The sequence below is a fragment of the Camelus dromedarius genome, chromosome 16, assembly GCF_036321535.1.
Source record: "Camelus dromedarius isolate mCamDro1 chromosome 16, mCamDro1.pat, whole genome shotgun sequence".
Taxonomy (NCBI): Eukaryota; Metazoa; Chordata; class Mammalia; order Artiodactyla; family Camelidae; genus Camelus; species Camelus dromedarius.
This window is the reverse complement of record NC_087451.1, coordinates 34,451,708-34,462,922: the sequence shown is the minus strand read 5'-3', so window position 1 is coordinate 34,462,922 and position 11,215 is coordinate 34,451,708.

Sequence of the window (11,215 nt, the reverse complement as noted above, 5' to 3'; positions counted from 1 at the left end):
TGAACCCGGGGATTCTAATCTCAATCCCTCCCTCAAAAGAACGTGTCCGTCTCCTACATGGTCCTTCTCAGGAGTCTGGGCAGAAGGGGAGAATGGCTGTGAGGCAAACAGCGAGTCCCACTGGGGAGTGAGGTCATCAGGTTACCAAACCAGCCACGGCTTATGCCGAGTGCAAGACAGCTGTTGCGATGCAGGCGTCCCAGCACCCCTCCTTCCCTCCCAGTCCTCATTCTCTTCCACTGACAGCCTCGTTTGGGAGCTTCTGTCCCCAAGTGTGGATCGCCCCACAAAACACAGAGTCCAAAGGAAACAGGGCAAGGCTCAAAAGAAGCAAGGCCGTAGGTGAAGTTTCCCCTACTGGAGACCGGTGGTATAGCCCATCTGGTCTTGGTGGTAAATGAGTTTTTACATAGTAAGCATCCAGGGGTTGGTAGCAACTGCCTTCTTGTTTCACTGTTGCTGTTAGTGTGGAGTTTTTACCCTTTATTGCTTAAGGCTGTAAAAGTCTGGACAAGTGAAGTCACCAGGCAGAACCTCAGCTTTCTCATCTGTTAAATGGGGTGGGGGGTTGGGGGTAAGACCTACCGCGAAAGGCTTTCTTGGGGGATTACAGGTGCTATAACCAGGTAAAGCCCTTAGCAGAGTGCCAAGCGCGTAGTAAGGACTCTGCAAACATTTCCTCTTACTGATAAATGACCCAATGCGGCAAAAAGGAAAAGGGACAGGGTGGTGACAGAGGGTCCTGCACTTCTGGAATAACGAGGGCTTCTCCAGGATTAGGTGGATGATGACCTCCCATTTCCAGTTTGTAGAACAAAAGGATTTTGAAAATCTGGACAAGCCTAAATCCAGAGGTACAAAGGCTGCCACACAACCCAGAGGAGAGCGATCACCGTGAAACAAAGTCAACCCGGGCACCACTCCTGTAAACCCGGAGAAGTTCTCACGGAAAGGAAATTAAGAGGAGGGAAGACGCATTAGACCTACAAGGTTCAAGTCACACTTTATTCTCTGCTCCTCCGAGACAAAGGCAGCCAAACTCTGATTAGGGGAGGAGGGAGGAGATAAGATCAGAGACACACTTCACAAAAGAGTGGAGCCCCAGCCTCTCCACGTGACCCACAAAAAAGAGCCAGGGCCCAAGGAGAGCTCTGGCAGAACAATGAGAGCGTGGGGGAGTGGGCTCTGTGGGCGAGCTGGCCTGCATGCCTGGGAGCCAAGGTTCCGTGGAAACGGCAGCCAGTGGAATCCTGCAAGCGCAGGGGCGAGCGGGGGAGGCACGAGACCCAGGGAGCTGCCTCTCCCATTAACAGTGTGACCTTGAGCACGCCACACGCTATTTTCAGGGCTTCTGTTTCTGCACATGAAAAAGCAAAGAGAATAATTTCTTCCCCTCACAGCCTCCTAGAGATGTCCGGGGAATAAAGCTGACGAGTGGATGTAAGGCACTTCAAAAGCAGAAGCAGGAAGCGGCAGCAAGGAATATTCGTTAGCAGTGAAATGATTTTTTCAGCAATAGGTGAGAAGGTACAAGAACAGACGACTATGTGTGCTTTAGTGATGCCTCTGTGTGTGTGTGTGTGTGTGTGTGCACGTGTGTGTGTGCATATGCGTGTGTGTGTGTGTATGCAGCAGAAAGAGAGAGAGAACAAATTTGTACCCCTAGGATTCCTGGACAGGAGTGAGTGATTCTGCAGTGTTTGGTGTTGGGGAGCGGTGACGAGTGAGTCCAGGCAGTTGCCAGTTTTGGGGGGACAGAGTAATAGAGACCATGATGTGGATGGAGTGGACACAGTGCCTTGGACTGAACAGGGAGTATAGAGGTTCTGAACAGACTGAGGGCAAGCTGGAGGTTTCTCCTCCCCAAGCCGGTACCCCACATTTCCTACATGGGGTGGCCGCCCTTTGGCTGGAAGAGAATGCCCATCCTTGACCCCTCACTGCATCGCTCCACCCATCTGGCAACAAGTTTCACCTAGGAGGAACAAAAACTGTGGCACTCTGACATTTAATAACTAAATAAATACCTGTTGAAATTAACTCTGCCCACCCCACCCCACCCTCAAGCCAGTTCAGTATTTCCTGAAGCTAGTGTTTTTCTCCTCCTGTTTTTCATTGTCCTCCTCCTCTCCCCCTCCTCCTCCTTCTTCCAAATAAATCACAGTTTGGAATTAGGGGCAGGGGTGGAGATGGGTGATTTTTGTTTTTCAAGTGCCTTTGGTCCGAGAGGATGGAGGGTGCTAGGTCTAAACATTATTGCATGAGTCCCCCAAGTTCCTAGATACCGCACACCCATGGACACACTGTTCTTTCTTTCCCTTTAAATCCCCCTCCCGCAAAGAGGAATGGGGGAAGGATTTGTGCTTCTGGGGCTCCTGGGACTGCAGTCCCTGGGGCCATCTGGGAGTGATTAGCCTACAGATTTCAGGTAGCTCCAGCCACACGTGCAGCCCACATGACACCCCCTAATTCCATACCCACAGCTCTCCTTCTCCAAACAAACAGCAGCACCGTTTGCAGAGAAAAGAAAATGCCTTTCTTCAAGGAGCTGCAGAGGAAAGCCAGGTCATAATTGTCTCCTCTGCTCTGACCCCCTCCCCTCCCTGCCCCCTGCCCAACCACCCCCACCCACCATTCATTCAACAGACCACCACATCACGGCTCATCCGTGAAAGGACTGTGCCTTGTGCTTAGAAAAGCAAGCAAGAAAACCAGGAAGAAAAAAATATTTATTATCCTTGTATATTTGGGCAGCAAGGTCTAGGGGTTTTAGAGGCTCTGATATGTTAATAATGATTTCAGTTTGTGGTTTGATTGTTTTCTCAAAACCTGTAAATCCAGGCCAGAAATGTATAAAGATTGCAATCTAAAAGCTTTACATCCATCACTCCAGATATTCTCTGAAGGCATGTCTCCAACACCCTTTCTTATAGAAAGAAGTCAGAGGGTGGGAAATTTAAAAGAGGATTCCAGAACAAGGACAGACTTCCTCATACGTGGCACAGCAGCCATCTACAGGACACATTTTGAGGGGAGTCATAAAGCTATTCCACCCACCATGTGCCTAGCTGAAATCTACCATTAGGTATTCATTGCTTTGGCTAAAATTTTGGTCATTTATTCTCTAAAAATTTTGGTCATTCATTCTCTAAATGAACATCTAGTCAGCAGAGTCTTTGTGGCATACAGACTGGGGATATAACAAGGATACCACTCTGTACTTGTCCTCAAAAAGATCACAGTTTAGTAGTAAGCATATCCACACAAAGAACAAATGACAGCACAAAGAGGCATAAACAAAATGTTATCCAAACAGATAAGAGCAAATATCTATTCCTGATGAGAACTGAAGTCTTCAAGGGGTTAGCATGTGAACTGGATCTCCATTCCCTATTAAAGGCTGGCTACCTCTTAGATTGAGATTATACTTTGTATATAGTCATTTACACCATAGTCTGAAAGAGGCTCACATCTTTCCCAAGAGAACAGTAGATGAGGGCAGCTTTTATCTGAGAGAGACACTCTTCCTTAAAGAGGGAAAGGAGTGCTTCAAGAAAGGGCTGTAAGGAAATCTTCCCAGTCCACAAGCAAGGAAAGTCTTGAAGTTGGGTAATAAGCCAGTACATAAATCCAGAATGTCTGAGCCAGTTTCATACATGAGCCATTGAGAAACAACCAAAAAAATATGGAGGAGACTCAAAGAGTTAGGGCTACTCTCAGAAATGAGCAAATGAAGGCAAATCAGTAATTCTTTCTAAGGAAATTCTACGGAGGCATTGCTTGGGATTTTTTTAAATCAAGTCTTTTCTCTGAACCCAGCCTTAAATCTCAAAGGCAACCTCACCCCCACTTCCTGGCTTGTTTGACTGAAAAATCAAAGTGCCCTTTGCAGAAACGGGTCGGGCCACGAAGCCCAGGGACAAAGGAAGAGGGTAGGTGAGTGTTCACGCCATCCTCTGTCTAAATGGCACGGTCCTCTTCGCTAATAATACTAACCCAAGAGCTGGCTAAAGCAGGTCTCAGGGCTCGCTGAGCTGAGGAAGTGAGCTTGGAGGCAAATGCTCCCACCGATATCACTCCGCAGGCCTGCTTTCCTCAGACCTCCATTCCTGGAGGAGGCTCAGAACCAAGGGAGCCTCCTCAGTGCCAGGAAAATAAAAAGCAATTAGTGACTTTTGCTTTAGGCAGAATCTAAAGGGGAAAAAGAAATCTTGGAGCCTCAGAGAACTCCACCTCCCTGGGCCTCTCCCGGAACCACAATGTTCAGCCCACTCAGCGTTTGGCCAGTGCCCCTCTCTCCTCCCCCAGAAGATTTCTTTGCTCCTGGAAAATCATCTGGAAACTGTCATCACCACTGCGCTGGTTGGCAGATGTCCCCCAAAGAGAGAGGGAAGTGTACCACACACTACAAGGCCTTTCTGGGCTTGGACCAAGAAAGGGGGCAGGGGAGACGATGGATGGCTCCGGCCCAGAGCAGTGCAACATCACCAGGGACAGAAGGCGAGAGGGGACTTCTGGGGGCACGAGGAAAGAGACGGAAGGGGGTCCGACACTGAGCCAGGAGCTCAGGACCACTGCTCCCTCCTGCTTTGTCTTCCCCTCAGCACTTTGATGGAGCAGCAAGGATGGGGAGCAGCTCTCTGTGACCCATGAGTTCCTTCAGGGCAAGAAAAGGGGAATCTGTGGTAGAGGTGGAGAGAGAGGGTCTCAGGACCCAGGGAGCCCAGAGAGCAAAGCAGGGAATGGGTGGAATTCAGAGGCTGAATTCTGACGGAGACAATGACAGCAGGGACCCCACCTTGTCCCCTTTGGCTGTTCAGGCACATAGGAGGCCCATCAAGTGATAGCTGCTGAACTGATTTAGGTGGGATCTGAGAAGGATTAACCTTGTTGGGCTCGCTGGGAAAGAGAAGACAAGTGAAAGACGACAGGGGATGGTATAAAGGGATGGAGAGGATAAGATGTCTTCCTCTACCCAGAACTGTAGTCCACCATCTGGGGTCCTAGAGACGACCGACGCTCAGACCTGTCACCCCACTCCTCCAGGTCCTGCACGGCCTTCCGTGGTGGTCACCCACACCTCGAAAATTCGCAAGTCCCGGCGGCCACCTGGTTGGCTGCCCACCATACCTCATGCGTTTGTTACAGCTGCGATTCAAACAAAAGCTGGATTGGGGCTCCCTTACAGGCCAGGAACAGACCCTGGAAGAAGGGAGTGAATGCCTGGGCAGAGCATCTGAGCCAAGACCACCCACCCTGCCTTCCTCTCCTACTGAAGATAGCGCCCTTCCCTCCACCAGACACCAGTCTTCTCCTGGTTACTGAGGAGAACCTCCCAACCTGTGAGAGGTCTCCACGGCTCCCAGAAAGTGAGTGTGTAAGGGAGAGGTGCCTCCATTGAGGGCTAAGATTGCCCGTCCCTTTTGAAGAATGATAGATGCCCTGATATTTGACTCTGTGGTGACCCTGCCCCTAAGTTATACCTGTAACTGCTGTTTGTCTCTGCGTTGTAGGGAGGGTGCTCAGCCATTCCGCTTCTGCCAGCCGAAGCTGACAGTTTTGTGAGCTTTAGGGGCACCGAAAGGGAAGCAGTTTCTGCAACCACTCCTGCCTCATCCAGACCCTGCTCTGCGGAGCCTTCTCTCACATTTCAGCCCACCTGGAAATTGGGGGAGAAGCAAGCTCCAATCCAAGAAGAATGGCTGTGACAGATGTAATCTGCACTCTCCCATTGGACATAAGCACATGTTGTCCTAAAGACCATGACAGGAACACTGGGAGATTTTCTGAGTCTTAATGATTTCGAAACAAAACAAAACAAAAACTTGTCCCTCTCCTTTATGTCTTTTATGCCAGGCCAAATTTCATACTCATCCAAAAAAAGGGGGGGTAGGTGGCAATTAAAGAGGCATGAACCGTCTTTTACATCAGTGAAAGAGCCTTGCGTGTGCCAGAGAGGGGGAAGGAAGGAAGGAGGAAGGAAGGAGGGAAGGAGGGAGGGAGGAAGGAGGGAAGGAGGGAGAGAAGAAGAAAAAGAAAGAAACAAACTGCTTTCTCAAAACCCCTCTCTGCCTATTGGAAGTTGGGAGAGTACCAGAGACACTCCTTGCTTCTCCCTTGAAACAAAGCCGGGACAGATTCGGTAATAATGCTGCCTGTCTCTCCTGCAGGTTTGCAGACAGCGACGCGTCCCAAGAAATTAATTTGAAATAAACAGTGGCAAGGCGGGAAGCCCAGGGTTCTTTGTGGCCCCCACTTGGCGAAGCCCCAGGGCTGTTGAACCAGGCTCTCGGTCCGCCTACCCTCGGCAGGTTTTGCGACGTCACAGCTTCGAGAACCCTCCGCGACCACAGCCCGCCGCGTTAAGACGTCTCTCCAGGGGACACTTGGAAGTTGGGGGCTGACCTCATGGCCTTGGCGCTGCCGCCTGAGCGCGGACCGAACCGGAGGGCAGGCGACCCAGCTGCGCGCTTCTGCCCTCGCTCCTCGCTCACACCGCTCCAAAGCGGAGCCCAACCCGCAAAAGGAAGGACGCCCGGCTTGGCCCAGTGAACGTATGGGTTCCAGAAACTGGGGGCATGCGCTCTGCCCCGGGGCCTCCGGGGACCTGCTGAGATAGAAAAGGATTGCGAAGAAGACCCAAGATAATTTGTCTTGAATTCTGATGGTTACCTTCGGAATTGTGTCATAAGAACATTTCTCTGTTTTCGCGGTTTGATGGACACATTTCCTTCGAACAATAAAGATCTGAAATAATCACCCACCCATTAGGGCATCTTAGGGGGAGCAACTGGTTAGAGTCCCTTTAGGCTGAGATGAAGCTGTCGCTCTGGAGCCTGCCATCCCTTTGGGAAATCGTACATAACTGTCCTGAGAATCTGAGCTCTTTTCTGTCGGTTCCATCCCTGGGACCGAACATCCCTAGACCGAAAGGGGGACCCGAGGGGAGGCAGGTGGGAATCCTCTGTCTATCTGTGGAGGAAGCTCGCTGGCTCGAAGTGAGCCCCTGGACCCCGCGGAGCCCACTGCCAAGGAGGCACCGCTGCCTCGAGGGTTTTTTTTTATTTGTATTTTTGAATTAGCAAGGCAAAAAAGCACCTTCAGCTGAAAATGCTTGAGAGGTTTTTAAAAGAGGAAAACTGAGGAAGGAAGAAAAAAAAAAACTTGGCCTAGGCAATTTCCCGCTTCTAGGGATGAGTGGAGGGAACCCGAATGACGCGCAGCTCCCTTGTACCTTGACTAAAAACAGGTATTTTCGGAAAAGGAAGGAGAGCACGCTCCCTTTGGGAGCAAAGTCCCTTTTGGGACTGGGACTGGGACTTCCCCACTCCCACACCTCCTTTCCCCCTCAGATAGTCAGCCAGTCCTGGACTAGCCAGCTCGTCCAGTTTCTGGTTCTGGCTCTGGTCCGCGCCCCCGGGGCGCCGCGCTGGGTTGCAGCCGCCGCTGCCGCTGCCCCGGGGCCGGCTGGGTCACCGGGGGAGCATACTGACGGTTCATGCCTCTCTCACCCGATACCTCCCGTCCACCTCACCCCTCTTCTCTTCGAGAAGAGAGAAGGGAAGAAAATTGAAGTTTCCCTCTCGGCCTGCAGTTTTAGGGGCGCTGGTCTTGGGTGACACATGTCGGACAGCCTCCCAGAGTAGGGCGTCCGTTTGGGGAGAAATATACACGGAGAAACATACAGCCACATGCGCTTACGGAACGTGTCGCTGGGAGGTCTGCAGGCCTGTGATGGGACGTACACACACTCGGGCAAAATGTCCAAAGGTCATATTTATTTGGCCGGTCAACAGATACTTATTGCGTACCTACGAAACTATCTGGGGCTTTCCTTATGCCTTTTGCTGCTGCTGTCCAGCCCAACGCTTGTCCTGAGACAAGCCTACCTGCCGTTCTTTTCCAAAGAGAACTGGTGTCGGGCGTGAAGAGTGACGGGCAAACGCGCTCCATGCCCAGGGAAAAGTGCTAATTACCGAGGAGCGGCTGCAAGCGGAGGGAGGGCGCGGGGACCTCAGTGTCCCGCCTGGGATAGAGGTCTTTTACCTCCAAGGAATCCGGTCAGGGGAATTGGCAGAGAGAAAGGGTGTCCCTTGCCCCCGAGCACCTCTATGGAAAACGTGGCCCAGGGCTGAGATCTTTGGGAGACGCTGCTGTTTTCACGCCCCCCTCCCCACTTTCTAGGACCTGCCTTCCCGCAGAAAACGGATTTAGACGCAGTCCCCACTTTTGCTAAGGAATTTTGGAGAGGGAGGTAGTGGCCCTTAGTTCCCCAGGTAAAGGGAACCTTATCAGCCCACACCGTCCACCACCATCCAAGACAGAAAACCCCAGGCACCGAGCGTTTGCGCCGCCCCACAGAGCCGGCAAAACGCGCTCTGCGCCAGCAACCCTGGGCTCCCGCCTGGGCTCCCGCGTAGACGAGGAGGGAGATTGGCAGCCCTGGCTGGGGAAATTGAGCCCGGCGCCGGTCCCGGATGCCGAAAGAGAGAGAAGGGGGGAGGGGGCGGATCCCAGACCTCGGTTTCCCGAGGTCTCCCTTGGGATCCCCTCGCACCTCCAAGTCTACGCTCCCGGCGGCAGACCTCGCGGCGCTGGCTCCCGAGCTGGACCCGAAAGCACGTCCTGTATTGGTGAAATGTGGTCCATTGCCTGTCCCTCTCCTTGATCTGCGCCGTTTCCCTCCCTCAGCCCCACCAGCCTGTTTAGTTCCTGGCAGAATGCTCTGGCTGAAATTGGGCCAACAGCCTCAGTTTCCCGATCTGTAATCGGAACCTTGTGAAGGGTTCCTTTCCCCTCGGGCTCTCTCTGACTCGGGTTCTCTGGTCGGAGACTGCAAGCGTTCTTCCCTTGGCAGGGAGGAGAGGTCAAGGGCGACCCGGAAAAGTCACACCCGAGCGAAATGAGTCCCGGCACGGAGGTGGGGGTGTAGGCACCAGAGCACCTGCAAAAATGCAGGACCGCCCCACTGGCTAATCGACGGTGCCCACACGTCAGAATTGGCCTGATCCTGGCACACTGAGCAAAGGGCAACGCTTGGCACTTGAGAGATGGGGGTCCTTGTGGTCTCGGTGTCCCGTTCTGTGCAGAATAGAAATGTCAGGCATCTCGAACGCGCTTTTTTTTTTTTTTTTTTTTTTTTGCCCAGTTCCCTATAGACACACACCTCCCAGTTCCCCGAACTGGGCTGCCCAGAAGTGGATCCGCACGGGAGGGAATATCGAGTAGGAATTTCTGCCGAGATAAATCTCGGCAGCAAAGCAGTCCTGATTGAATGGAACACATCCCCCCACCTCCCCCGCCCAGTCACCATCTAACTTTTCCTGCAGTTTCTGAGTTAGACAGTTTCTGGGCTTTTGGCGCCCCCTCTGGATACAGCTAAAAATTGCAGTCCATTATTTAAAACTTTATCATAAATTTTCAATAAGATACAAGAACACAAAACCGCTGGCATCAAACGAACAGAAAAGGTATACACACCCGTAGTTCATGGTTTTACATGTTATATATTACGTATCTCCTATTACATAATTGTATTAAAAATATTTTTATATGTACGTATTTATCTTCACAAGTATTTAGTGGAGTATTCCAAAATATCTTGAAGTCACAGTCGTCTTCACTGCCTTTATACCAGTAAATACAGGAATTACAATAAAATGTAACTAAGTACAGACTGCCCGGTTAAAACTTCTGCCCGAAGTTCTGGTCTATGGGTTCCCTCCTGGGTCAGGTGTCTGTGTGAATCACACAGCTATACTAGCAACTGTCCTCTCCCTAGGACACAGAAATCAGTCCATACTAAGCGGGGCTTTTTTCTTCCAAGCCAGGACGAAGTTGTTCTTATACTTTCCAAGCCTATATACGGAGCCACAAACGCAAGCTATTGTATGAGGTCTCAAACGTGTAAACAGGCTGTAGGGTACTGGAGATATCCACTTGTGAGTTACATTCGTTTAAAAAGTAAATACTGTTTTAAAGGCTTGTAACTTACTATCTTCTGAACAGTTCCATATTTCTATAACAAATGTCGGCTTCTTCGGAAGAAAACGAGAGAAAACGAGATTTCAAAAACTTCTTCAAGGAAAACATTCTTTGAAATCTTGTAATAGTGTCCACAATTTGCAAATTAGAAATAAGCAAGTCTTTGATATGATGCGGGCCGATTCACAATAACAATCAATTAATTCGGAGGTGAACGTTGGCGAGAGCCAGAAAGGGGAGGGGGTATTAAAAATTGAGTTTTCCACAGTTGTGCGTTTATTTGTGATTTTGAAGACATGTAACCCGCAGGCGACAAAGATTTTTCATCTTCCCCAGAACAGATACCCAACCAGGCTTCTAAGCAGTTCGTGTAAACAGGAAGGTTGTGCTCAAATCATACTTGAAATACATTAGAGACACCGCCACCCTCTCCCCGGAACTCCGGAATGTCTGCAAGTCGGAAAGGACCCGACTAAAGTCAGGACGACAGGAGCTTCACCGCTCCAGGTGTTTTGTTTAAAAAAAAAAAAAAAAAGAGGCAAAAGCAGGCAAGCATCAGGACTCCACCAAAGTGGAGTGTTTTGTCTGCGGTGGTGCCCATTCGTTTGGCCTTTTCAAACCAGGTGCCCGGCCTCAGCCTCGCGGCCCAGGACAGCCACATTCGCAAAGTTCGATTTCTCAAAGCCAGAACAGTTTGCAAACTCTTTCCCGTGGCAACTCTGCTGACGTTCTGACGGCCCGAGGAGAAGAGCAGAACGTCCAAGCGGTTGCCCTGTCACTGAGAAGCATCCGCGGGTTGGGGGCTCGGGAGGGCTGGAGAACGACTTGTCGGAGTTCAAGGTCGCTGAAGCGCGGGACGGCTCCCGCGAGCGCAGAGCTACGGCGTCGCCGCGACCGCCAGCCTGTGCGGGGGACTTAACTTTGGTTTTCATTGATTCCCTTTGCAAGAGCGCAGCCGAATCCCGACCGGCCGCACCAGCCCCGGCAAACCAGAGCATGTTAATCTATTTATATGGATTATTACAGAGGAACAGCGGGCGTTGAGTCACCAAAACATTTGCTTCAAAAGAAAATTTCTAAGCACTTTCGGAGGACACAGGCTCCAGGCGCGGAAACTGGGCTACGCTTTAAGGAGAGACAGCTTTTCTAACACTGCAAACTCCGGCTAAGTCCCCGGGACCTCGGAGAAAGCAGTGAACAGAAATGCTTGGGGGTGGGGATAGATCCTAGT